This window comes from Urtica dioica, chromosome 5, assembly GCF_054948205.1.
Source record: "Urtica dioica subsp. dioica isolate 48M chromosome 5, U.dioica_male_clone48M_v1_H2, whole genome shotgun sequence".
Classification (NCBI taxonomy): domain Eukaryota; kingdom Viridiplantae; phylum Streptophyta; class Magnoliopsida; order Rosales; family Urticaceae; genus Urtica; species Urtica dioica.
The window spans coordinates 19,225,832-19,253,831 of record NC_142760.1 but is presented as its reverse complement, the minus strand read 5'-3'; the positions used below and the strand labels follow the sequence as shown (position 1 = coordinate 19,253,831).

The window sequence follows — 28,000 nt, the reverse complement described above, 5'->3', positions numbered from 1 at the left end:
AGAAATGTTTTATTTACGTTCTCAAACGTTATAACTTGTCAATAAAAAGAGACAAGTCATAAAAGATTTTCTAAACCACATTTGAGAAGTGTCAGTTTGAGTTATTTTCATATAACTTACGTATTCTATAGATTGTTAGTAAGAGTTTCTTTATACGTTCTTTTCTTTTAGTTTCGACCTTCGGGAACCTATCCTAAGAAATGGGCTTTGTCCCGTCAAAAGAATAGGTGGTCGAATAGCGGGGCGTTTCTTAGCCTAGATCAGGGAAGTTGTTAAGGCCTTGTTTTTAGGCGTCGATTCTTTCCCGTCTCTGTTCTGTCATGTATTCCCTGATGTTTGTTTTTTTTAGACGCTCTGAGTAGCGTGACTAGGAGGACGTTTTGAATACGTTCCTTATGAGCTTTCTTTTAGTAGAAGTGTGTACGTTAGTAGATCAATAGACGAGATACTGAGTATGCTCGATGTTCGATCTTTCTCTTCCATAGATACGTCCAGATTGCTATAAGGATTAGCAGGAGAAGCTTACGAGGACTGGGTTATACGTGAAGTTAAGAAGAACCCTTTTATCTGGAAGAGAAGATCTCAGGATTCGAAAGAATCGTTATCCGGGTAAGTGGATTATAGGCACCTACAATATCAAGAAATATTATATATATCTTTATATATATACATATATTGTACGTGCATTTTCTATATGCTTTCTAGTAAGCAAGAGTAAGATAAACCAAAAGATAATTCACTATCAAGATTAAGGGCTTTAAGCTGCTAACGAATTGGGAAACGGAATTAGTCCGGCTAACAAAAATGGCTAGAGGTAACTAGGAACCCGAGCCTTTGCTATGTGTTTAGTTAGCCACCTTCCAGAGATCCAGTCCTAGTGAACTGGATTATGAGAGACTGAAGTTAGGACTCGTATTCAAAAGCGAGAATATTATGATAGGATCTTTGGGAGTCGCATCTCAAGATCTTATAAGTCACGAGTTAATAAGCGAAAAGAATATATGTTAAGATCGGGATTAAACCCGAATTAAGCAGTCTCTCATGTTAAGTTAATTAAAGAGAAAACATAGAATGGTACCGCCTCCGACATATACCCCTTGTTAGCAGGTACCTATTATGCTTCGTGGTGGTACCACATGGGGATTAGGCAGGAGACTGTGCACCCTCCTGTCTGGCGCCAATAAGACATGTGTCGTACGGATATCATTAAGGGATCCCGAGCAGGAAATGTATTGTATGATGGGAATTGCCGGGACCTAAGCTGGCATATTCTCAAGTAAGAGGAGTTACCGGGACCTAAGCTGGTAATTCCATAGTTATGATTAAAGCAAGTATGTTTATGATGTGAATCACCGGGACCTAAGCTGGTGAATTCTTAAGTAAGAGGAATCTCTCGGGACCTAAGCTGAGTGATTCCTAAGTAAGATGAATCGATCGGGACCTAAGCTGATTGATTCTTATGAAAGATGAATCTATCGGGACCTAAGCCGATTGATTCTAAGGTAAGGTGGATTTATCGGGACCTAAGCCGATACTTCCGCAAGTTATGAAAAGATATGATCTCATGTTATGTATTGTTTATGTGTTATGTGCATTGTGCATTAGATATGTATATATCCGCTTACTGAGTCTTTCGACTCACAGTTATTATCTTGATATTGTAGATAAAGGAAAGGCCAAAGAAGACTGAGCAGAGCATCAGCGAAACCGGTAAGTAAGTAGGCGTGTGTATGTACGGCTGTCGACCTGTGGCTAAGTCAAGGGCGAATGAGTCTATTTTGTTTTTAAAAGACGAGTCTTTTGTTTGTAAAGTTTTAAATAGTATGTTTTAAGAAAAACGAAAAATTCGCCCATATTTTTGAGACGTTTATGTAAATATTTTAAAAGTTTTTCTAGAAAATGTTTTCTAGAAGCGCTTCCACCAAAGTTTTTATGAATTTTATTTATGTCAAGTAAGATACGAAGATCTCTGCCGCGGCTCGTGGGCGAGCTAAGGCTCGCGGGTCGTGACAGAATTTTTGGTATCAGAGCCCAGGTTGAGCCGTTTCTGTAGACTTGTGGTCGTACATACACTAACTTACTTACTTATAAGTCAGCTGATGTTTAAGATAGCCTTATCTATAATATCTTGTTGAGTCTTTGTGAAAGATAACGGTTATATTAGGATAATCGAATGCTTACCCATTCCTACTCATAGGCGAAGTAGAGATTAAGAATGGGACCTAAGAAGCGAACGCAGACGGATCTTTCATAAGAAATGACTGAAATTAGCAGGGCTTTAGAGCGTCAAGCAGAAGATGCTCATCGAAGAGATGCTCAAATAGAAGAGCAGAACAGGTTGATCACGCAACTTATTGCGCGAATGAACGAGCAACAACCTCCACAGGGTCAACAAGACCCTGAACCCCAGGCGCATCGACCAGAACAACCTGGAGGACAAGGTGAGCACGTGCCAAATATGAATATGAATCCAGATGGTCAGAATGTACAAGCGCCACCACAAGCCCAAGCTATGGCGCCTGATGAGGTTCCGCTGTTTCAGATTCCGATAATGGCACCATTTGTCGGAGAGCCTGTATATGAGCGCTTTCGTAAGCAGACGCCGCCGACTTTCAATGGAGATGCTGATCCTTCCCTAGCGGAGAATTGGATTAAAAGGATCCAACAGATCTTCACGTACATGCAACTTACAGATGCTGAGAGGGTTGCTTGTGCTGTGAACTAGCTGGAACTTGAAGCTCGAAGTTGGTGGGAGGTAATCGCAGTTTATGATGAAGTGAATTCCTGGTTAGTTATATCTAACCGTTAGCAAGTGACTATTTCAAGTCACCAGTGTAGTTTGAGTATGATACGTGTGTGGACTTTAAGACCAGAATCAGTTTGTTATTCATTAGGCGATGACATGTTTAGAGGAAGTTATATCCTCTCTTCTTTTCTGAAGATGGAAAATTATCTGGAAACTCAATAGTGTGATGCAAAAGGAGTACCCTGCTTTTCTTTAAGTTTCGAGGACGAAACTAACTTAAGGGGGTAGGGATTGTAAGGACAAGTTTCTGCGTCACTCGTATTTGGAGATTTGGAAGTAAATAACGAGTTTCCGTTGTTACAACTAAATTCTCGAGTGAATTATACTCCAATGGATTTATCGAATTAATTTTAAATATATTAAGGTTATGGAAATCTCGGAATAAACAAAGGAATTATCGAGTATAACTCGATTAATAAATTAATTCCGAGGAAACATTCCGGAAATTAATTTAAGAAATAAATTCTTAAGGACGAGAATTAATTCCGAGAAACCTTAAATATATTTAAATTATTCGAGAACGAACGAGAAAATTCTCGGTTCGAATCATATAATTATAATCCGTTCGGTGATGGATTTAATTAAATAATTATATGAAAAGGACGTGGTTGTAACAATTTTAAGGGACCCATTTGAAAGAAAACAAGAAAAAGAAATTGGTTTGAGAATAAAAGGATAATTGTTAAGCCTTGCCTAGTCATCACACATGTGTCACGCTTCTATCATTGCCAACCCAACACTTATCTTCATCATTTACTTTGCTATCAAGTCTCTCCAGCCGAAATAAACAAACCCACGGGAAAAAAGAAAAGAAAAGAAAGAAAGCACACGAGCGAGAGAAAGAAAGGAAAAAGAAGAAGAAGGAGAGATAGCCGAGAGAGAGAGGGAAAGAGAGCGAGAGAGCGGAAGAGACCGAGAGTGAGAGAGATAGCGAGAGTGAGGGCTGAGCGAAACCAAGAAGAAGGAGGAGGAAGCTCGGCCGATCGCGAGCCACCGAGCCCTAGCGCCACCTGCGCGCGGCCGAGAAGGAGCGAGCGCCGCCGAGGACGCCGGACTGAGAGGAATCGCCGGTGAGAGGAGGAGGGTTTTCATCTGGGTGATTCGATTCTTCAAGCTAGGTAAAGGGATTCTTCACCCCAATTTTAATTGAATCTGATTTAGGGTTCTGTTATTTGGAATTGGGGCTTTTGGTTGTGAGTTAGGATTTCGGTGATGATTCCTGGTTATGGTGTTGTTCTTGGTTTTGGACGGGTTTGGTTGTGGTTTTGGTCTTGGCCGTGTGGTTTTGGTCTTGGCCGTGTAGAATGGTTCTGGCCGTGTGTTTGATCTTGATTTTTGGGACGTGATTCTGAGCTTGATGATGTTTTTCTAGTTTGAGAATAGGAGTTAACGGTTGTTTTGTTGTTGTGCGTGTGAGTTATATATGTTGAGAGTCTAGGCTCGTTTTAGGTGGGCTGAACAGGTCTCGGGGCAGCGGCTCGGGATGGCGAAGAGGCTGTCCGAAGGTTGGCGGAGATGTTGCGCGAGTGACGACGGAGTGGGGCTGGTCAGCGAGGTTCATCGGCTCGGTTGGGACGAGCTGTTGGGCCGGGGACGGCAGCGACGCTGTGGCGGCTCTCAGGGGGCTGTTTATGGCAGTCTCTGCCCGGTGTTAGCGAGTCGAAATTTCCCGAGTTCCGACTCGAGTCTAAGACGTAGTGAAGTAGTTTTTCTTTTAGTTAGTTGCGAAGTTTTGATGGATTGTATGAGTGCTCGGAGTTAGTGCGTTATTATATTTTATGTATAGTGTTGTTATGTTTTATTGTTTGACAATGGTTTTATTTTCCAAGTTGGTTTCGTTTGAACCGTTAAAATTAGTACGTTATTATTATCAAGAATTAATACGTTATAATTAGTATGTTTTATAATCGAGCTCGTTTTATGTAAGTCGTTAAGAAAAAAATAATTAATATGTATCATTATTAAACTCGTTGATTATTCATGTAATTATTTAGTATATTTATCTTAATTATGTATTAAAAATCGAGTTCGACTATAAGCTCGACTCTTTTAATTTTGAAAAAGAATATCAACGAGAAATGTTTTATTTACGTTCTCAAACGTTATAACTTGTCAATAAAAAGAGACAAGTCATAAAAGATTTTCTAAACCACATTTGAGAAGTGTCAGTTTGAGTTATTTTCATATAACTTACGTATTCTATAGATTGTTAGTAAGAGTTTCTTTATACGTTCTTTTCTTTTAGTTTCGACCTTCGGGAACCTATCCTAAGAAATGGGCTTTGTCCCGTCAAAAGAATAGGTGGTCGAATAGCGGGGCGTTTCTTAGCCTAGATCAGGGAAGTTGTTAAGGCCTTGTTTTTAGGCGTCGATTCTTTCCCGTCTCTGTTCTGTCATGTATTCCCTGATGTTTGTTTTTTTTAGACGCTCTGAGTAGCGTGACTAGGAGGACGTTTTGAATACGTTCCTTATGAGCTTTCTTTTAGTAGAAGTGTGTACGTTAGTAGATCAATAGACGAGATACTGAGTATGCTCGATGTTCGATCTTTCTCTTCCATAGATACGTCCAGATTGCTATAAGGATTAGCAGGAGAAGCTTACGAGGACTGGGTTATACGTGAAGTTAAGAAGAACCCTTTTATCTGGAAGAGAAGATCTCAGGATTCGAAAGAATCGTTATCCGGGTAAGTGGATTATAGGCACCTACAATATCAAGAAATATTATATATATCTTTATATATATACATATATTGTACGTGCATTTTCTATATGCTTTCTAGTAAGCAAGAGTAAGATAAACCAAAAGATAATTCACTATCAAGATTAAGGGCTTTAAGCTGCTAACGAATTGGGAAACGGAATTAGTCCGGCTAACAAAAATGGCTAGAGGTAACTAGGAACCCGAGCCTTTGCTATGTGTTTAGTTAGCCACCTTCCAGAGATCCAGTCCTAGTGAACTGGATTATGAGAGACTGAAGTTAGGACTCGTATTCAAAAGCGAGAATATTATGATAGGATCTTTGGGAGTCGCATCTCAAGATCTTATAAGTCACGAGTTAATAAGCGAAAAGAATATATGTTAAGATCGGGATTAAACCCGAATTAAGCAGTCTCTCATGTTAAGTTAATTAAAGAGAAAACATAGAATGGTACCGCCTCCGACATATACCCCTTGTTAGCAGGTACCTATTATGCTTCGTGCTGGTACCACATGGGGATTAGGCAGGAGACTGTGCACCCTCCTGTCTGGCGCCAATAAGACATGTGTCGTACGGATATCATTAAGGGATCCCGAGCAGGAAATGTATTGTATGATGGGAATTGCCGGGACCTAAGCTGGCATATTCTCAAGTAAGAGGAGTTACCGGGACCTAAGCTGGTAATTCCATAGTTATGATTAAAGCAAGTATGTTTATGATGTGAATCACCGGGACCTAAGCTGGTGAATTCTTAAGTAAGAGGAATCTCTCGGGACCTAAGCTGAGTGATTCCTAAGTAAGATGAATCGATCGGGACCTAAGCTGATTGATTCTTATGAAAGATGAATCTATCGGGACCTAAGCCGATTGATTCTAAGGTAAGGTGGATTTATCGGGACCTAAGCCGATACTTCCGCAAGTTATGAAAAGATATGATCTCATGTTATGTATTGTTTATGTGTTATGTGCATTGTGCATTAGATATGTAGATATCCACTTACTGAGTCTTTCGACTCACAGTTATTATCTTGATATTGTAGATAAAGGAAAGGCCAAAGAAGACTGAGCAGAGCATCAGCGAAACCGGTAAGTAAGTAGGCATGTGTATGTACGGCTGTCGACCTGTGGCTAAGTCAAGGGCGAATGAGTCTATTTTGTTTTCAAAAGACGAGTCTTTTGTTTGTAAAGTTTTAAATAGTATGTTTTAAGAAAAACGAAAAATTCGCCCATATTTTTGAGACGTTTATGTAAATATTTTAAAAGTTTTTCTAGAAAATGTTTTCTGGAAGCGCTTCCACCAAAGTTTTTATGAATTTTATTTATGTCAAGTAAGATACGAAGATCTCTGCCGCGGCTCGTGGGCGAGCTAAGGCTCGCGGGTCGTGACAGAAACAATGGTTTTAGGCATACCGTGGAGTCGTACGATGTCGCGGAAGAACAAGTTGGCGATGTTGGAAGCATCGCTGGTCTTCTTGGAAGGGCTGAAATGCGCCATCTTGGAGAACCGATCAACGACAACAAAAATGGAATCATTTCCCTTGCTAGATTGAGGCAAACCTAAAACAAAGTCCATAGATAAATCAATCCAAGGAGAAGTAGAAACGGGAAGAGGAGTGTACATACCATGGGGCTGACTTTTTGATTTAGCCTTTTTACAAACAATGCAATTTCCACAAATTCGTTCAACATCTTTTCGCATGTTCGGCCAATAAAAATTTGATTGCAAAATAGGCAGCGTTTTAGCAACACCAAAATGACCCATCAAACCACCACTATGCGCCTCACGAACAAGTAATTCACGCATAGAACCACTAGGCAAACATAGCTTGTTTTTGTAAAAAAAAATCCATCATGCAAATAAAATTTTCCAAAAGCTTTTTGTGAACAGTTTGCATGAATTTTACCAAAATCCGAATCATCTTTGTACAACTCTTTTATTATTTCAAAACCCAACAAGTGTGCACTCAAAGATGAAAGTAAAACATACCTCCGAGAAAGGGCGTCGACTACCACATTCTCTTTACCTGATTTGTACCGAATGACGTAAGGAAAAGGTTCGATGAACTCTACCCACGTCGCATGTCGTTTATTCAACTTGTGTTGTCCTTTGAGGTACTTTAAGGACTCGTGGTCGGTGTGAATGATGAACTCTTTGGAAAGGAGATAGTGTTGCCATGTTTCCAAAGCGCGGATGAGTGCGTAGAGCTCTTTGTCGTAGGTCGGGTAATTCAGCGATGCGCCATTCAATTTCTCGCTGAAATACGCCAAGGGACGTCCTTGTTGCATAAGGACAGCGCCAATACCAATGTCTGAAGCGTCGCATTGAATTTCGAAGGGCTGGTCAAAATTGGGCAGCGCCAAAAGAGGAGGATTGATGAGGCGCTCTTTCAAAGTTTGGAATGCTCCCTCTTGCTCGTATCCCCATTGGAATCCCACATCTTTTTTGATTAATTCGGTCAAAGGGGCTGCGATGGTGCTGAAATTGGGAACAAAGCGACGGTAAAATCCCGCAAGGCCGTGGAAGCTTCTAACTTGTTGCACGGTCGTTGGTGTTGGCCACTCTTGAATTGCCTTGACTTTCGCGCTATCCACGGAGATTCCTTTAGTGCTGACTACGAAACCAAGAAACACAACTTCGTCCGTGCAAAAAGAGCATTTGGACAAGTTAGCATATAATTGTTCTTTGCGCAACACTTCAAAAACCATGTTCAAATGAATCATGTGGTCATCAAAAGTCATACTATAAATCAAGATATCATCGAAATAAACAACCACAAATTTCCCAATGAAAGAACGAAGTACATGGTTCATTAAACGCATGAAAGTACTCGGAGCATTTGTTAAACCAAACGGCATGACTAACCAATCGTATAAACCTTGTTTTGTTTTGAAAGCTGTTTTCCATTCATCACCCTCTTTCATTCTTATTTGGTGATAACCACTTCGCAAGTCAATTTTTGTAAAAACACACGCACCATGCAATTCATCAAGCATATCATCTAATCTAGGAATAGGAAATCGATACTTTACCGTGATGAAGTTGATGGCGCGACAATCTACACACATGCGCCAACTGCCATCTTTTTTTGGGACGAGGAGAACGGGCACCGCGCATGGACTCAAGCTCTCGCGGATGTATCCTTTGGCCATGAGGTCATCAATTTGTCGCTGGAGCTCCTTTGTCTCGGTTGGATTAACACGGTACGTGTTGTCGGTCCGTCTCGGATCGACAGGGACTAAGGCGTCACCTCGACCCATGCGACCGGTGCAAGGCCTCGAGCGGCGAAACCTTGCCTCGGCCTTTGGCCGGCCCAAACCAATGGCCGGGCCAAGGGTCAGCCGGTTGACGGCCGGCCATATGCTCAGCCGGCCAGCGGCCGGCCATATGCTTGGCCGGCCTGTCGCCGGCCCAAAGGTCAGCCGGCCAATGGCCGGCCATATGCTCAGCCGACCCTCCTCCATGGCCGGCCCTCCAAGGCCGGCGCTCCAAGGCCGGCCCTCCTCCAAGGCCAGCACTCCAAGGCCGGCCCTCCTCCAAGGCCGGCGCTCCAAGGCCGGCCCTCCTCCATGGCCGGCTCTCCAAGGCCGGCACTCCAAGGCCGGCCCTCCTCCATGGCCGGCCCTCCAAGGCCGGCACTCCAAGGCCGGCCCTCCTCCAAGGCCGGCGCTCCAAGGCCGGCCCTCCTCCATGGCCGGCCCTCCAAGGCCGGCACCCCAAGGCCGGCCCTCCTCCAAGGCCGGCACTCCAAGGCCGGCCCTCCTCCAAGGCCGGCGCTCCAAGGCCGGCCCTCCTCCATGGCCGGCTCTCCAAGGCCGGCACTCCAAGGCCGGCCCTCCTCCATGGCCGGCCCTCCAAGGCCGGCACTCCAAGGCCGGCCTTCCTCCAAGGCCGGCCCTCCATGGCCGGCTCTCCAAGGCCGGCTCTCCATGGCCGGCTCTCCATGGCCGGCCCTCCATGGCCGACCCAACCTTGCTCACTCGGCCAAGGGGTCTTCAAACCACCCCTTGGCTGCCTATAAATACAGGGGCCGCTCCCCTAGTCCAGGTAATCCATTCTTGAGCACTGAAACGCTGCCGAACTCGCACCTCGCTCGTTTCTCTCAAGCTTTGGCCCCTAAACACCCCTAAAACCTCTATATTCCACCTCAATCCCACTAATGTTGAGCGTCGGAGAGGTAAACAGGGGCACCCCCCTGTTTCCCCTTTGTAGTTCACGTGTTCTCTACTCCTTTTCAGGTACTCTAACGAACTCAAGGGACATCCACAGCTAAGGGACGACTTGGGATACCAAGTCCGATACGCTCGAGTCAAGACGAGACCACTTGGTCCGGCCTTGGGTCTAACCGTCTTTGGCTCCTAAATAGTTGTCCGAAAAACAGCGAAACCATTTTGGCGCTAGAAGGAGGGGATCTCTCGACCTTGGCAACACATCCCCTCTACCAGTCTTCTTCTCACTTCTACGACTCTCGAGATATGAGTCGTAGCCCCGCCACCTCCGTGGGCGCCCGAGCGACTAGCTCGAGGCGCGACCTCCAAAGCTCCGCGCGCCGTCTCGAAGGGCAACCTCGTGATAACGAGAGCCAGCCCCGAGACCTGGCGAATGACCCCGAGGCCGCAGTCCGAGAGGACGCGGCTCGAAGGCTCGCCGAGCTCCTAGACCGCCCCGGCGTCACCGGCGCGCTCATCGCCGACCTCCTCGACTCTAACAATGTCGATGACATCAACCACGAGACCAACCTCGACCACGCCATTCACGAAAGTGGACACACGCGTACGCCTCCAAAGGGACACCCTCGAGCGGCCGCGTCGAAACGTCAACTTTCTGATGAGCACGCGCACACGCCCTCGAGGGGACACCCTCGGGCGACCACGTCAAGGCTCCAAAGCTCACGCAATACCCGAGAACGCTCAGTCTCGAGGTCCCGAAAGGGACGCTCCAAGCTCTCCATCCGCGTCCAAAACCCTCGTGAAGGTGACAACGTCGATGGTCGCGGCCTCTGTCAATGGCGTCGCCTGAACGACGCACCTTTAACAAGGGTGATAGGGACGGCCTCCGGAGACTTGAGAGACCGCCTCAGTTCTCAAAGAGAGAATCACGGGTTCGACTTGAGAGAAAAGCTCAACGCCCGACGCGAGACCGCAATCATCTTGGGGCAGCAACCACCCAACATTGATCGAGCACTCGACCAAGAACGCGCAGCCACGTTTATGATGCCGGCCGTTGGTCTCGAGCCTCGAAGGAAAAGGCACCGGAAGGGTCAAGTCCCTAACGACCACCCTTCTCCAGCCCCGAAGCGATCCTTCGTCCCGCTCAACACAACGCCCGACCGGATCCTGAGCTTACGCCGCGATAAGCTGGGAAGCCCCGCTCCACTCACAAAGGACCCCGTGAAGCGAGATCGAAGTAGGTTCTGCAAATACCACAAAGATCACGGGCACGCGACGATCGAGTGCAAGCAGCTTAAGAAGCGAATTGATTCCCTAATTCTAGGTGGGGATTTCAAGGAATTCGTCGCGTCTGCTAGCAAGCCATGAGTGTCGTTACTTCGACCCTTAAACTCGCGACCGAGCTCGATCGACCTCGTAATTGCTTTCATTTCAAAAATGTAATTTTCTTTTTTTTCATAAAAGAAGGCCAAATGCCATGACTACCTGTAACGACCCCCTTTATTGCAATAAAAAGTTATTCTACACATGACAACTCTATTGTATACCTCTAACGCGAGAGTTTCTTGGCCTTTGTCTCACAAACGCAAGAAACTCGGGGGGCTAACAGGGATCAATGCTCAACCAAAAACAACTCAACAACAAATCAAAAAAAAAAATAATAATAATAAAGTCTCAAGGGGCCGATGGTTAAACGGGAGGTCCCAAAGAAAGACTCTTCACATGTCTCCTCGAGATGAATTCATTCCTCGAGTCGAGCTACGAGCCCGCGAGTCGACCGATGCTCCTCGCGCCGACTCTTCACGAAACTCCTCGTGAAGGCTCTACGTGAGTCCTCGAGTCGAGTTCGAGTCCACGAGTCGACTGATACTCCTCGTGCCGACTCTTCACACGTCTCCTCGAGATGAATTCATTCCTCGAGTCGAGCTACGAGTCCGCGAGTCGACCGATGCTCCTCGCGCCGACTCTTCACGAAACTCCTCGTGCAGGCTCTACGTGAGTCCTCGAGTCGAGTTCGAGTCCACGAGTCGACTGATACTCCTCGTGCCGACTCTTCACATGTCTCCTCGAGATGAATTCATTCCTCGAGTCGAGCTACGAGTCCGCGAGTCGACCGATACTCCTCGCGCCGACTCTTCACGAAACTCCTCGTACAGGCTCTACGTGAGTCCTCGAGTCGAGTTCGAGTCCACGAGTCGACTGGTACTCCTCGTGCCGACTCTTCACATGTCTCCTTGAAATGAATTCATTCCTCGAGTCGAGCTACGAGTCCGCGAGTCGACCGATACTCCTCGCGCCGACTCTTCACGAAACTCCTCGTGCAGGCTCTACGTGAGTCCTCGAGTCGAGTTCGAGTCCACGAGTCGACTGGTACTCCTCGTGCCGACTCTTCACATGTCTCCTCGAGATGAATTCATTCCTCGAGTCGAGCTATGAGCCCGCGAGTCGACCGATGCTCCTCGCGCCGACTCTTCACGAAACTCCTCGTGCAGGCTCTACGTGAGTCCTCGAGTCGACTGATACTCCTCGTGCCGACTCTTCACACGTCTCCTCGAGATGAATTCATTCCTCGAGTCGAGCTACGAGTCCGCGAGTCGACCGATGCTCCTCGCGCCGACTCTTCACGAAACTCCTCGTGCAGGCTCTACGTGAGTCCTCGAGTCGAGTTCGAGTCCACGAGTCGACTGATACTCCTCATGCCGACTCTTCACATGTCTCCTCGAGATGAATTCATTCCTCGAGTCGAGCTTCGAGTCCGCGAGTCGACCGATACTCCTCGCGCCGACTCTTCACGAAATTCCTCGTGCAGGCTCTTCGAGAGCCCTCGAGTTGAGTCCCAAGTCAACAAGACAACTAACCATTCCTCGTGCAGGCTCTACGAGAGCCCTCGAGTTGAGTCCCAAGTCAATAAGACAATTAACCACTCCTCGTGCAGGCTCTACGAGAGCCCTCGAGTTGAGTCCCAAGTCAACAAGACAACTAACCACTCCTCGTGCAGGCTCTACGAGAGTCCTCGAGTTGAGTCCCAAGTCCACAAGTCAACTAACTATTCCTCGTGCAGGCTCTACATGAGCCCTCGAGTTGAGTCTTGAGTCCGCGCTCGCCGCCCAGCTCGTGGGCCGAAAGGCAACGAGTTACAAATGGGTTCAAGGTGTGCGTCCGCTGGGCGTATCTGGTCTAGCCAGCGTCCACGGGAAACCTCGCCAAGCAAAAGTGGCATCGCGCTCGCCGCCCAGCTCGTCGGCCGATAGGCAACGAGTTACAAATGGGTTCAAGGTCTGCGTCCGCAGGGCGTATCTGGTCTAGCCAGCGTCCACGGGAAACCTCGCCACACAAAAGTGGCATCGCGCACGCCGCCCAGCTCGTCGGCCGATAGGCAACGAGTTACAAATGGGTTCAAGGTCTGCGTCCGCAGGGCGTATCTGGTCTAGCTAGCGTCCACGGGAAACCTCGCCACACAAATGTGGCATCGCGCTCGCCGCCCAGCTCGTCGGCCGATAGGCAACGAGTTACAAATGGGTTCAAGGTCTGCGTCCGCAGGGCGTATCTGGTCTAGGCAGCGTCCACGGGAAACCTCGCCACACAAATGTGGCATCGCGCTCGCCGCCCAGCTCGTCGGCCGATAGGCAACGAGTTACAAATGGGTTCAAGGTCTGCGTCAATACAACAAAGACGTGCAAATCGATTACGCCTTCGTTGGCAAGTCGAGAAAATAAGACGCGCACAATACAAAAAAGACGTGCAAATCGATTATGCCTCCGTTGGCAAGTCGAGAAAATAAGACGCGCACAATACAAAAAAGACGTGCAAATCGACTATGCCTTCGTTGGCAAATCGAGAAAATAAGACGCGCACAATACAAAAAAGACGTGCAAATCGATCATGCCTTCATTGGAAAATCGAGAAAATAAGACGCGCACAATACAACAAAGACGTGCAAATCGATTACGCCTTCGTTGGCAAGTCGAGAAAATAAGACGCGCACAATACAAAAAAGACGTGCAAATCGATCATGCCTTCATTGGCAAGTCGAGAAAACAAGACGCGCACAACGCAATAAAGCCGTGCTAATCGATCACGCCCTCACTGGTAGATCGAGAAAATAAGCCGTGCACGATCAACCCGAAACAATAAGTCATCCCTCGCGACGCCCAAAGGCCATTCCTCATGACGCAAACCCGAGAGCGTTCATCCTGCATCCGTATAAAGAGTAGATTTTGAGTTTCCACTCGATCTACGCTCGACCGGAAACTCGGGGGGCTAATGTTGTCGGTCCGTCTCGGATCGACAGGGACTAAGGCGTCACCTCGACCCATGCGACCGGTGCAAGGCCTCGAGCGGCGAAACCTTGCCTCGGCCTTTGGCCGGCCCAAACCAATGGTCGGGCCAAGGGTCAACCGGCCGGCGGCTGGCCATATGCTCAGCCGGCCAGCGGCCGGCCATATGCTTGGCCGGCCTGTCGCCGGCCCAAAGGTCAGCCGGCCAATGGCCGGCCATATGCTCAGCCGGCCCTCCTCCATGGCCGGCCCTCCAAGGCCGGCGCTCCAAGGCCGGCCATCCTCCAAGGCCGGCACTCCAAGGCCGGCCCTCCTCCAAGGCCGGCGCTCCAAGGCCGGCCCTCCTCCATGGCCGGCTCTCCAAGGCCGGCACTCCAAGGCCGGCCCTTCTCCATGGCCGGCCCTCCAAGGCCGGCACTCCAAGGCCGGCCCTCCTCCAAGGCCGGCGCTCCAAGGCCGGCCCTCCTCCATGGCCGGCCCTCCAAGGCCGGCACCCCAAGGCCGGCCCTCCTCCAAGGCCGGCACTCCAAGGCCGGCCCTCCTCCAAGGCCGGCGCTCCAAGGCCGGCCCTCCTCCATGGCCGGCTCTCCAAGGCCGGCACTCCAAGGCCGGCCCTCCTCCATGGCCGGCCCTCCAAGGCCGGTACTCCAAGGCCGGCACTCCAAGGCCGGACCTCCTCCAAGGCCGGCCCTCCATGGCCGGCTCTCTAAGGCCGGCTCTCCATGGCCGGCTCTCCATGGCCGGCCCTCCATGGCCGACCCAACCTTGCTCACTCGGCCAAGGGGTCTTCAAACCACCCCTTGGCTGCCTATAAATACAGGGGCCGCTCCCCCAGTCCAGGTAATCCATTCTTGAGCACTGAAACGCTGCCGAACTCGCACCTCGCTCGTTTCTCTCAAGCTTTGGCCTCTAAACACTCCTAAAACCTCTATATTCCACCTCAATCCCACTAATGTTGAGCGTCGGAGAGGTAAACAGGGGCACCCCCCCTGTTTCCCCTTTGTAGTTCACGTGTTCTCTACTCCTTTTCAGGTACTCTGACGAACTCAAGGGACATCCACAGCTAAGGGACGACTTGGGATACCAAGTCCGACACGCTCGAGTCAAGACGAGACCACTTGGTCCGGCCTTGGGTCTAACCGTCTTTGGCTCCTAAATAGTTTTTCCGAAAAACAGCGACAACACCGAGTTCGCGAGTCGACTAACTACTCCTCGTGTCGACTCTACATGACTCCTCGAGTAGAGTTCACTCCTCGAGTTGAATTCACTCCTCGAGTCGAGTACCGTGTCCACGAGTCAACTAACTACTCTTCGTGCCGACTCTACATGACTCCTAGAGTTGAGTTCACCACTCGAGTTGAGTTCACTCCTCGAGTTGAGTTCGCTCCTCGAGTTGAGTCCCGATTCCACGAGTCGACTTACTACTCCTCGTTCCGAATCTACATCACTCCTCGAGTTGAGTTTTCTGCTCGAGCTGATTTCACTCCTCGAGTTGAGTTCGCTCCTCGAGTTGATTCCCGTGTCCATGAGTCGAATAACTACTCCTCGTGCCGACTCTACATGACTCCTCGAGTTGAGTTCGCTCCTCGAGATGAGTACCGAGTCCCGAGTCCATGAGTTGACTAACTACTCCTCGTGCCGACTCTACATGACTCCTCGAGTTGAGTTCACTCCTCGAGTTGAGTTCGCTCCTCGAGTTAAGTACCGAATTCGTGAGTCGACTAACTACTCCTCGTGCCGACTCTGCATGAGTCCTCGAGTTGAGTTCGCTCCTCGAGATGAGTCCCGAGTCCGCGAGTTGACTAACTACTCCTCGTGCTGACTCTACATGACTCCTCGACTTGAGTTCACTCCTCAAGTTGAGTTCGCTCCTCGAGTTGAGTACCGAGTCCATGAGTCGACTAACTACTCCTCGTGACGACTCTACATGACTCCTCGAGTTGAGTTCGCTCCTCGAGTTAAGACCCTTGTCCATGAGTCGACTAACTACTCTTCGTGCCAACTCTACATGACTCCTCGAGTTGAGTTCACTCCTCGAGTTGAGTTCGCTCCTCGAGTTAAGTACCGAGTTCGCGAGTCCACTAACTACTCCTCGTGTCGACTCTACATGATTCCTCGAGCAGAGTTCACTCCTCGAGTTGAATTCACTCCTCGAGTCGAGTACCGTGTCCACGAGTCAACTAACTACTCTTCGTGCCGACTCTACATGACTCCTCGAATTGAGTTCACCACTCGAGTTGAGTTCACTCCTCGAGTTGAGTTCGCTCCTCGAGTTGAGTCCCGATTCCACGAGTCGACCTACTACTCCTCGTGCCGAATCTACATCACTCCTCGAGTTGAGTTCGCTGCTCGAGCTGAGTTCCCTCCTCGAGTTGAGTTCGCTCCTCGAGTTGATTCCCGAGTCCATGAGTCGAATAACTACTCCTCGTGCCGACTCTACATGACTCCTCGAGTTGAGTTCGCTCCTCGAGATGAGTACCGAGTCCCGAGTCCATGAGTTAACTAACTATTCCTCGTGCCGACTCTACATGACTCCTCGAGTTGAGTTCGCTCCTCGAGTTGAGTACCGAGTCCATGAGTCGACTAACTACTGCTCGTGCCGACTCTACAAGACTCCTCAAGTTGAGTTCACTCCTCGAGTTGAGTTCGCTCCTCGAGTTGAGTCTCGAGTCCATGAGTCGAATTACTACTTCTCGTGCCGACTCTACATGACTCCTCGAGTTGAGTTCACTCATCGAGTTGAGTTCGCTCCTCGAGTTGATTCCCGAGTCCATGAGTCGAATAACTACTCCTCGTGCCGACTCTACATGACTCCTCGAGTTGAGTTCGCTTCTCGAGATGAGTACCGAGTCCCGAGTCCATGAGTTGACTAACTACTCCTCGTGCCGACTCTACATGACTCCTCGAGTTGAGTTCACTCCTCGAGTTGAGTTCGCTCCTCGAGTTGAGTCTCGAGTCCATGAGTCGAATAACTACTCCTCGTGCCGACTCTACATGACTCCTCGAGTTGAGTTCACTCCTCGAGTTGAGTTCGCTCCTCGAGTTGATTCCCGAGTCCATGAATCGAATAACTACTCCTCGTGCCGACTCTACATGACTCCTCGAGTTGAGTTCGCTCCTCGAGATAAGTACCGAGTCCCGAGTCCATGAGTTGACTAACTACTCCTCGTGCCGACTCTACATGACTCCTCGAGTTGAGTTCACTCCTCGAGTTGAGTTCGCTCCTCGAGTTGAGTACTGAGTCCATGAGTCGACTAACTACTCCTCGTGCCGACTCTACAAGAATCCTCAAGTTGAGTTCACTCCTCGAGTTGAGTTCGCTCCTCGAGTTGAGTCTCGAGTCCATGAGTCGACTAACTACTCCTCGTGCGGACTCTACATGACTCCTCGAGTTGAGTCCCGAGTCCATGAGTCGACTATATACTCCTCGTGCCGACTCTACATGACTCCTCGAGTTGAGTTCACTCCTTGAGTTGAGTTCGCTCCTCGAGTTAAGTACCGAGTTCGTGAGTCGAATAACTACTCCTCGTGCCGACTCTGCATGACTCCTCGAGTTGAGTTCGCTCCTCGAGATGAGTCCCGAGTCCACGAGTTGACTAACTACTCCTCGTGCTGACTCTACATGACTCCTCGAGTTGAGTTCACTCCTCAAGTTGAGTTCGCTCCTCGAGTTGAGTACCGAGTCCATGAGCCGACTAACTACTCCTCGTGACGACTCTACATGACTCCTCGAGTTGAGTTCACTCCTCGAGTTGAGTTCGCTCCTCGAGTTAAGACCCGAGTGTTGTCAATGGTGCCCACAAGAAGAGTTGTAATCTTTATTTTGTACATTTGATGTAATAAAGTCTCATGAAGACTCTTGCTTGTAATTGCCTATTCATTCATTAATAAAGTTGAAACGTTCATTCATTCTTTCTTTGTTTGAAGCTTTATGATAAAACCTTAGTCTTTTAGTCCATAAACAAACTTAACAACTTACGAAGAGACAAATGTAGATTTGCATGAACAAACTCTTCGTAGTTTGCTTAAAACGATATATTCGCAATCTTAGGGTCAAAGGACTATTGACCTCAGTATGATTGTTAGAAGAATCTATGATGTCTGGTTATGAGGCATTGAGAGTTGGGGACTCTATAGTTCTTCTAGGTATCTTCCGAAGGTACTGAATTGACCAGTGCACTTCTAGACACAATATAAGAACAAACCATTTAACCTCTTATGTCTCGAAGTCACTATGTATGAATTCCATCATGCTTACCTAAATCCTGAAATGAGACATGCCATTTCACACCTTAGTATTCTCATTTGAGAAAGTCAAAGTTCGGACTCACTATGTGATTCCGAACAAGGCCTATTGGTGAAGTACTAAGTTGTGAGTATGTCATGAGTAACTTTGTGAAGTTCTCATAGATATTGTTGTTGGCCCGTCTAGGGCCAACGGGAACAAGGGCATCTCTTCGACCCACATGGCTAGTACGAGGTCTTGGGCGGCGGAACCCTGACTCAACCAGGAGCCGGCCGAAACCAATGGCCAAGTCAAAGCCCAGCCATGGGCCGAGTCAATGGCTCACTCGGCCATTGGCTGGGTCAAATGGCTCACTCGGCCATTGGACAGTTCACTCGGCCAATGGCCGAGTGAACCCTCCAGCCGCCAAGGCAGTTCACTCGGCCATTGGCCGAGTGAACCTTCCAGCAGTTCACTGGGCCAATGGCCGAGTGAACCTCCCAGCTGCCTCAGCAGTTCACTCGGCCATTGGCCGAGTGAACCTTCCAGCAGTTCACTCGGCCAATGGCCGAGTGAACCTCAGCCGGCCCAAGACCTTCACTCGGCCAATGGCCGAGTGAACCTCACCACCATGTTCACTCGGCCATTGGCCGACCCAACCTCCTCCAAGGCCGACCCAAACATGCTCACTCGGCCAAGGGGTCTTCAAACCACCCCTTGGCCGCCTATAAATACCAAGGCACCCCCTTTGGTCCAGGGGATCCATTCTTGAGCGCTGAAACGCTGCCGAACTCGTACCTCGCTCGTTTCTCTCAAGCTTTGGCCTCTAAACACCCCTAAAACCTCTATACTCCACCTCAATCCCACTAATGTTGAGCGTCGGAGAGGTAAACAGGGGCACCCCCCCTGTTTCCCCTTTGTAGTTCACAATCTCTTGTTTGCTTTTCAGGTATCGAGACGAGGTGAGCTTCACCCACAGCTAAGGGACGACTTGGGATACAAGGTCCGACACGCTCGAGTCAAGACGAGACCACATGGTCCGGCCTTGGGTCTAACCGTCTTTGGCTCCTAAATAGTTGTCCGAAAAACAGCGACAACATTTTGGCACTAGAAGGAGGGGATCTCTCGACCTTGGCAACACATCCCTTCTACCAGTCTTCTTCTCACTTCTACGACTCTCGAGAGATGAGTCGTAGCCTCGCCACCTCCGTGGGCGCCCGAGCGACTAGCTCGAGGCGCGACCTCCAAAGCTCCGTGCGCCGTCTCGAAGGGCAACCTCGTGATAACGAGAGCCAGCCCCGAGACCTGGCGAATGACCCTGAGGCCGCAGTCCGAGAGGACACGGCTCGAAGGCTCGCCGAGCTCCTAGACCGCCCCGGCGTCACCGGCGCGCTCATCACCGACCTCCTCAACTCCAACAATGTCGATGACATCAACCATGAGACCAACCTCGACCACGCTATTCACGAAAGTGGACACGCGCGCACGCCTCCAAGGGGACACCCTCGGGCGGCCGTGTCAAAACGTCAACTTTCTGGTGAGCACGCACACGCGCCCTCGAGGGGACACCCTCGGGCGACCACGTCAAGGCATCAAAGCTCGCACAATGCCCGAGGATGCTCGACCTCGAGGTCCCGAAAGGGACGCTCCAAGCTCACCATCCGCGTCCAAAACCCTTGTGAAGGTGACGACGTCGATGGTCTCGGCCTCCGCCAAAGGCGTCGCCTGAATGATGCGCCCTTAACAAGGGTGATAGGGGCGGCCTCCGGAGACTTGAGAGACCGCCTCAACTCTCAGAGAGAGGATCCCGAGTTTGACTTGAGAGAAAAGCTCAACGCCCGACGCGAGACCGCGATCATCTTGGGGCAGCAACCACCCAACATTGATCGAGCACTCGACCAAGAGCGCGCAGCCACGCTTGTGATGCCGGCCGGTGGTCCCGAGTCACGAAGGAAAAGGCGTCGGAAGGGTCAAGTCCCTAATGACCACCCTTCTCCGGCCCCGAAGCGATCCTTCGTCCCGCTCAACACAACGCCCGACCGGATCCTGAGCTTACGCCACGATGAGCTGGGAAGCCCCGCTCCACTCACAAAGGACCCCGCAAAGCGAGATCGAAGCAGATTCTGTGAATACCACAAAGATCACGGGCACGTGACGATCGAATGCAAGCAGCTCAAGAAGCGAATTGATTCCCTAATTCGAGTTGGGAATCTCAGGGAATTCGTTGCGTCTACTAGCAAGCCATGATGGTCGCGACTTCGACATTCATGCCTGAACTCGATCGGCTTCGTGATCACTTTCATTTCAAAAATGTAATTTCCTTTTTTCAAAGAAGGCCAAGTGCCATGGCAAACTGTAATGACCCCCTTATTGCAATAAAGAGTTATTTCACACATGAAAAAATGTAACGCATACTATTGTATACCTCTAACGCAAGAGTTTCTCAACCTTTGTCTCACAAACGCAAGAAACTCGGGGGGCTAACAGGGCCCAACGCTCAATCAAAAAACAATTCAACAACAACTCAAAAAATAAAAATAAGAGAGAAAAAATAAGAGAGACTCTCCGCATGTCTCCTCGAGATGAATTCGTTCCTCGAGTCGAGCTACGAGTCCGCGAGTCGACCGATACACCTCGCGCCAACTCTTCACGAAACTCCTCGTGCAGGCTCTACATGAGTCCTCGAGTCGAGTTCGAGTCCACGAGTCGACTGATACTCCTCGTGCCAACTCTTCACATCTCTCCTCGAGATGAATTCATTCCTCGAGTCGAGCTACGAGTCCGCGAGTCGACCGATACTCCTCGCGCCGACTCTTCACAAAACTCCTCGTGCAAGCTCTACGTGAGTCCTCGAGTCGAGTTCGAGTCCACGAGTCGACTGATACTCCTTGTGCCAACTCTTCACATGTCTCCTCGAGATGGATTCATGCCTCGAGTTGAGCTACGAGTCCGCGAGTCGACCAATACTCCTCGCGCCAACTCTTCACAAAACCCCTCGTGCAAGGTCTACATGAGCCCTCGAGTTGAGTCTTGAATTTGCGCTCGCCGCCCAGCTCGTCGGCCGAAAGGCAACGAGTTACAAATGGGTTCAAGGCTTGCGTCCGCCAGGGCGTATCTGGTCAAGCCAGCGCCCACAGGAAACCTCGCCACACAAATGTGGCATCGCGCTCGCCGCCCAGCTCGTCGGCTGAAAGGCAACGAGTTACAAATGGGTTCAAGGCTTGCGTCCGCCAGGGCGTATCTGGTCAAGCCAGCGCCCACGGGAAACCTCGCCACACAAATGTGGCATCGCGCTCGCCGCCCAGCTCGTCGGCTGAAAGGCAACGAGTTACAAATGGGTTCAAGGCTTGCGTCCGCCAGGGCGTATCTGGTCAAGCCAGCGTCCACGGGAAACCTCGCCACACAAATGTGGCATCGCGCTCGCCGCCCAGCTCGTCGGCCGAAAGACAACGAGTTACAAATGGGTTCAAGGCTTGCGTCCGCCAGGGCGTATCTGGTCAAGCCAGCGTCCACGGGAAACCTCGCCACACAAATGTGGCATCGCGCTCGCCGCCCAGCTCGTCGGCCGAAAGGCAACGAGTTACAAATGGGTTCAAGGCTTGCGTCCGCCAGGGCGTATCTGGTCAAGCCAGCGTCCACGGGAAACCTCGCCACACAAATGTGGCATCGCGCTCGCCGCCCAGCTCGTCGGCCGAAAGGCAACGAGTTACAAATGGGTTCAAGGCTTGCGTCCGCCAGGGCGTATCTGGTCAAGCCAGCGTCCACGGGAAACCTCGCCACACAAATTTGGCATCGCGCTCGCCGCCCAGCTCGTCGGCCGATAGGCAACGAGTTACGAATGGGTTCAGGGTCTGCGTCCGCAGGGCGTATCTGGTCTAGCCAGCGTCCACGGGAAACCTCGCCACACAAATGTGGCATCGCGCTAGCCGCCCAGCTCGTCGGCCGACAGGCAACGACTTACAAATGGGTTCAAGGTCTGCGTCCAAACAAAGACGCGCAAATCGATTATGCCTTCGTTGGCAAATCGAGAAAACAAGACGCGCACAAAACAAAAAAGACGTGCAAATCGATTATGCCTTCGTTGGCAAATCGAGAAAACAAGACGCGCACAATACAAAAAAGACGCGCAAATCGATTATGCCTTCGTTGGAAAATCAAGAAAACAAGACGCGCACAAAACAACAAAGACGTGCTAATCGATTATGCCTTCGTTGGCAAATCGAGAAAACAAGACGCGCACAAAACAACAAAGACGTGCTAATCGATTATGCCTTCGTTGGCAAATCGAGAAAACAAGACGCGCACAAAACAAAAAAGACGTGCTAATCGATTATGCCTTCGTTGGCAAGTCGAGAGAATAAGACGCGCACAACACAATAAAGCCGTGCTAATCGATCACGCCTTCATTGGTAGATCGAGAAAATGAGCCACGCACGATCAACCCGAAACAAAAAGTCGTCCCTCGCGACGCGCGAAGGCCATTCCTCATGATGCAAACCCGAGAACATTCATCCCGCATCCGCATAAAAGCGTAGATTTTGAGTTTCCACTCGACCTACGCTCGACCGGAAACTCGGGGGGCTAATGTTGTTGGCCCGTCTAGGGCCAACGGGAACAAGGGCATCTCTTCGACCCACATGGCTAGTACGAGGTCTTGGGCGGCGGAACCCTGACTCAACCAGGAGCCGGCCCAAACCAATGGCCAAGTCAAAGCCCAGCCATGGGCCGAGTCAATAGCTCACTCGGCCATTGGCTGGGTCAAATGGCTCACTCGGCCATTGGACAGTTCACTCGGCCAATGGCCGAGTGAACCCTCCAGCCGCCAAGGCAGTTGACTCGGCCATTGGCCGAGTGAACCTTCCAGCAGTTCACTCGGCCAATGGCCGAGTGAACCTCCCAGCTGCCTCAGCAGTTCACTCGGCCATTGGCCGAGTGAACCTTCCAGCAGTTCACTCGGCCAATGGCCGAGTGAACCTCAGCCGGCCCAAGACCTTCACTCGGCCAATGGCCGAGTGAACCTCACCACCATGTTCACTCGGCCATTGGCCGACCCAGCCTCCTCCAAGGCCGACCCAAACATGCTCACTCGGCCAAGGGGTCTTCAAACCACCCCTTGGCCGCCTATAAATACCAAGGCACCCCCTTTGGTCCAGGGGATCCATTCTTGAGCGCTGAAACGCTGCCGAACTCGTACCTCGCTCGTTTCTCTCAAGCTTTGGCCTCTAAACACCCCTAAAACCTCTATACTCCACCTCAATCCCACTAATGTTGAGCGTCGAAGAGGTAAACAGGGGCACCCCCCCTGTTTCCCCTTTGTAGTTCACAATCTCTTGTTTGCTTTTCAGGTATCGAGACGAGGTGAGCTTCACCCACAGCTAAGGGACGACTTGGGATACCAAGTCCGACACGCTCGAGTCAAGACGAGACCACTTGGTCCGGCCTTGGGTCTAACCGTCTTTGGCTCCTAAATAGTTGTCCGAAAAATAGCGACAACAGATATGGAATTCATGTACAAGATTGCGGAAATGCAATGTATGTCACCTCATGCTTTGTTCCTTGGAGTGTGAATAAATGAACTGGCCAGTGTCCAAATTGAGTCCTGACTCTTTTGGATGAAACAATGTGACTTGTTAGCTCCTCGTCATATACATTGTTTCTAACTTATTCACAAGCGACAAAGGAGTTGAGGATATAACAGCTAGAAGGGTAAAATGGTAATTTAGTAAATCCCGACTAGCTGATGACATTCATGAAGGGTAAACATAGATAATATTCAGTGGATCCGCTCATCATAATTTGGTTGAATTCTTGAGTAGAAAATAAATTCATTTGAACCGAGAGATTTTCAGTGTCAACTCTTTAGTGGAGTCAGTTGGCATTAAGCTAAACTTGGAAAAGGTTTGTGAACTTTTGAGTCCAAGTGTTTAGCTCAAGCTTTGTTCATTTGGATCCATGAGGTCACTGTCACGAATTACATCGAGTAGGAATAGTTAAACTAGAAGCTAAGTCAAAACAAAAACGAGACAAGTTTTACGAAAATTGTCAAAAGGGTATTTTTATCTTTTTGGACATAGGACGAAATGAATGTCAATAAATTATTTTTGACATTGTCATATGATGACAAATGAAATAAATATTACTCAGCCATATTAGTGTAATTGGGCCTTGAGGATTAATTTCATTTCATAGAATTTTACTTGAAAATTCTTAATGGGCTTTTCTTATGTTGTCATGAACAATTGAAGAAACATCTAGAAGCTCCTTCTAGAAGCTCAAATTTCGTCCAACCCAAGGAAAATAAGGCTGAATTTCGTTCATGCCATAGTGGGAAAGAGAGTTTATTTTGTGCATTGATGTATGAAGATACTTGCCAAAAGAAAAAGAGGAAACAAATTTCCTTTAGAAGGAAAGTGCATTTTCGGCCAACTAAGAGAGAACAAATGAGGAAACAAATCCAAGGACTTGCATGACATGTCATGAACGTCCAACATGGGTAGAAAAGAGGAAATAAGATTTGCTCATGCCTCCCCTATAAATAGAGACCTCATTCCTCTCATTCTATTCATCCCACATAAGTTAGAGATTGAGAGCTTCTCTCTCTAGACCTTGTGGCAGATCCTCTCTCTGTCCCTCTAGTTATTTTCGGTTTTTTTTTTGGCACCTAGGTCCTCATTTGACCTAGTGGTTTTAGCTCTTCGACTTCAAGACTCGTTCTTAAGTCGTAGTGTTTAAAAGTGCCCACTCACTGATTTCTTCTTTTCGAGTGATTTAGTGATAGAAACTTTCGTGGTTGCTTGAGGTGCCGATGAAAGGAAGAGAGACGTGCTGCGAGGGAGACGAGCGTTGCAACTTTCCAAAAGCTTCTCAAAATTCAAGCTTCAAGAAAGGTTAGTAAACTTCTTAGCTCATATTAGTTTTTAATTACATGTACTTGCACTTGTCTAGGTTAGTAAAAACTGTTTTTACTTGAAAAAGAAATTTTTTAAAATTCCGCCGCTTCCCGAAGCGTTAATTATTTTCTTAAACCCTAGATCGATTCCAACAAATGGTATCAGAGCTATGGTCAAAGATTAGCATGTACATGTTTTTAAAATTATGAGCTTGAAAATCGTTTTCGAAAGTTTACTAATTTTGTGACAAGTTAGAATTGTAATCTTAGATTTTTTTTTAATTTAATGCTCTTGTCTTTAAATTAAAAAGAATGTTGATTTTCTATGAGTTTGGGATGTTTTTAAAACACATTAGAATCAGTTCTAAAAGTTTTTAATTTTTTATATTGAAAAACGTGTTTTAAAGGTTTGAGAAATTTTGAGTAAAATTTTATGACTAGTTATATTGTCTTGCTAGTTTCGTTTATTTACTTAAATCGTTTTATGCATGTTGTTATTTCTTTTATTATATGTTATTACCCTGCTAATAAAACACAAATAAAAGCTTTAAACAACATCTTAAAACGTTCCGTTACACTCGATTCTTTTTCGCACCTAAAAAGGACCAAGCTTTAATTTATTTCTTTTTCTTCGAGCTGGAGTAAACCCGCATTAAAAGTGGCATAACTCTCTGCTCAGAAATCGAAATTTAATGGTTCTTTACTCAAATTAAAGCTCTGTCTGTCCTCTGTCCAATGCCACCGGTTTTGACTCAAAAGGACATCGGAGCCATCAGATATGGCGATTTTACTCCGAGGTGCGCGGCTGTCTGAAACTCCAGTTTTTTAGAAATCCGGATTTTCAAACCCCACTACCATGAGTTATAGAACTCTAATGAGAAAATTTTCTTGAGAAAAAATGTTTTTCATATGATTATAAACATGATGTGTAAGATTAAAATGTTTTGATTTTTGAAATTTTAATTGAAATTGAATTTTTGCAAAACTAGTTTGAATTTTGAAAAACCGTTTTCACTTTCAAACTTGAAAATATTTTGTCATCCAAATCAAATAAATTTTCAAAATGTTTTCAAAACTATATCTATATCACATATGTTCAAAATCTATATGCTCTTGAAAATTTGAGTGGGAGGTCTCCTTGTAGACAAGCCGAAAAATAAAAAGATGTGTAATCTCAAACTTTCAAGTGTTCGAGTGAGTTGAAGTTCACACTTCCCTCACGCACTTTCCCGAAATAGAAAATAGGAAAAGATCGAGTATGTACCTTGTGCCTTTATGCACTAATACTGCTCTGAACATGTCGATCTAGGATTCTATTCTAGTTGTCCGCTCTGTCGCTCTCTAACTAGGAAATCTGTTTCCGAAATTATAAGAGTCGATGAACCAACTCCAAAAACTAAGTGGGAGGGTTATACTTGTTGTTTGTAACCCACGATCCCCAACACTAATGAAAAGTGCAAGTGTCGCCGGACTAAGAGTCACCCTCATAGCCCTCTCTTAAATGAGAGTACTCAAGGGCGCTTTGCTCTGATCATTGCTCAATGAGCTACGTCCGAGAGTGAGACGATGATGGCAAGGCCTCCCCTTGGGGGATTGTTTTTCAAAGTTTATCTTTTGGACTAAGTGGTTGGTTGCACACTTAGGCTCAATCCCTAGTAATCCTCCCTCGAGGCCCTGCGAAAGGATGTGAGTGATCAAACCAATTTACAAGGTGGCTAGTCAAAATTGATGTATTGACATCTTGGCTATGCATTAATGATGAGTCATTTACTTATGAAAGGAGACTCGTTACGGCCTTCCCTCGAAGGAGTAAAGTGTCATTTCGTTCATAACACCTTTGGATTTTATAAAGTCTTAAACAAACTTAAATCCTAAACCAAAGACTAATCATAAACTTGTTTCAACTTTTTAGGCAATATGTCTCCCAACTCTCTCTCTTTCATTCTTTCCTCGATCAAACTCGAAAACAAAAACTACGTAGATTCGAAACATAACCTCGACATTATACCTACCGTTAACAAGCACAAATAGGTACTCACCACCCCGTGTCCTCCTCTGACGAATGATTGATTCAACTCAAGAGGACAATGACGCCTTAACGGCCTGGCTTCGATCCGATGAGATTGTGAGGTGCTATATCTTGGCATCTATGAACAATATGCTGAAAGAGCAACATCGTGACATCGAGACTGCCGCTGACATGCTCTACAATCTCCTTGAGATGTTTGGAGGGCAAATGCGTCAAACAAGGCTACAAGCAGTCCGACAGTTTATGAACTGTCGCATGAAGGCTAGGACTCCTGTTAGGGACCATATGATGCTGATCATTAGTTACCTAAATGAAGTGGAAATCCTAGGATCTGAGATTGATGGGAAGAATATCATAGATATGATCTTAGAAACTCTCCCCGAGTCTCTTGATACCTTCATGCTGAACTACTCCATTACAAAGCTAAAGTACACTGTTACCGAGCTTTATGAAGGAGCTTCACATTGCTGTAGGTCTCAATAAGAGAAAGAGGAATCAAGGAGAGGCACATGCTACTGAGCAAAAAGCCTCCGCCTCTGGAACTAAGAAGAGACCTCACAAGGCCGATAAAACGAACTGTCCTGCCTATCTCAAAGCAAAGGAACATAGTATTGTACTAGTTACCGAAGCATGGTTAGTAGTTGATAATGTATCAACGTGGATTCTTGACTCCGCTGCTACTAACCATATTTGTTGTTCCTTGAATGGTTTCAAGAAAACCAAAAGCTTAGAGGAAGGCGAGTTCTGTTTCAAATGGGGTGATGGGAGCCTGGTGTCTGCAAAGGCTGTGGGATCCGTGACGCTGTCTTTTGAAGACCGCACTTTAAACTTGAATAATGTTTATTTTGTTCCTACCTTTGGGAAGAACTTAATATCTGTTGCTCGTCTTCGTGAGCAAGATTATTGTTT

The 28,000-nt window shown here is 47.9% G+C and overlaps 1 long non-coding RNA gene across 3 annotated transcripts; it reads left to right on the top strand.

Moving 5' to 3' along the window:
• Positions 1 to 469: 469 nt before the first annotated feature.
• On the top strand, positions 470 to 6,892 carry LOC149397581 (uncharacterized). 3 transcript variants are annotated; one of them, XR_016297269.1, is made up of 4 exons: positions 470 to 609; positions 5,366 to 5,489; positions 6,545 to 6,590; positions 6,834 to 6,892. It is a non-coding gene; the product is annotated as an uncharacterized LOC149397581 (long non-coding RNA). The 3 variants fall into 3 exon arrangements; XR_016297270.1 differs by lacking the exons at positions 5,366 to 5,489; positions 6,545 to 6,590; positions 6,834 to 6,892 and adding exons at positions 1,665 to 1,710; positions 1,958 to 2,233; XR_016297271.1 differs by lacking the exons at positions 5,366 to 5,489; positions 6,545 to 6,590; positions 6,834 to 6,892 and adding exons at positions 1,665 to 1,710; positions 1,954 to 2,233.
• Positions 6,893 to 28,000: the final 21,108 nt, after the last annotated feature.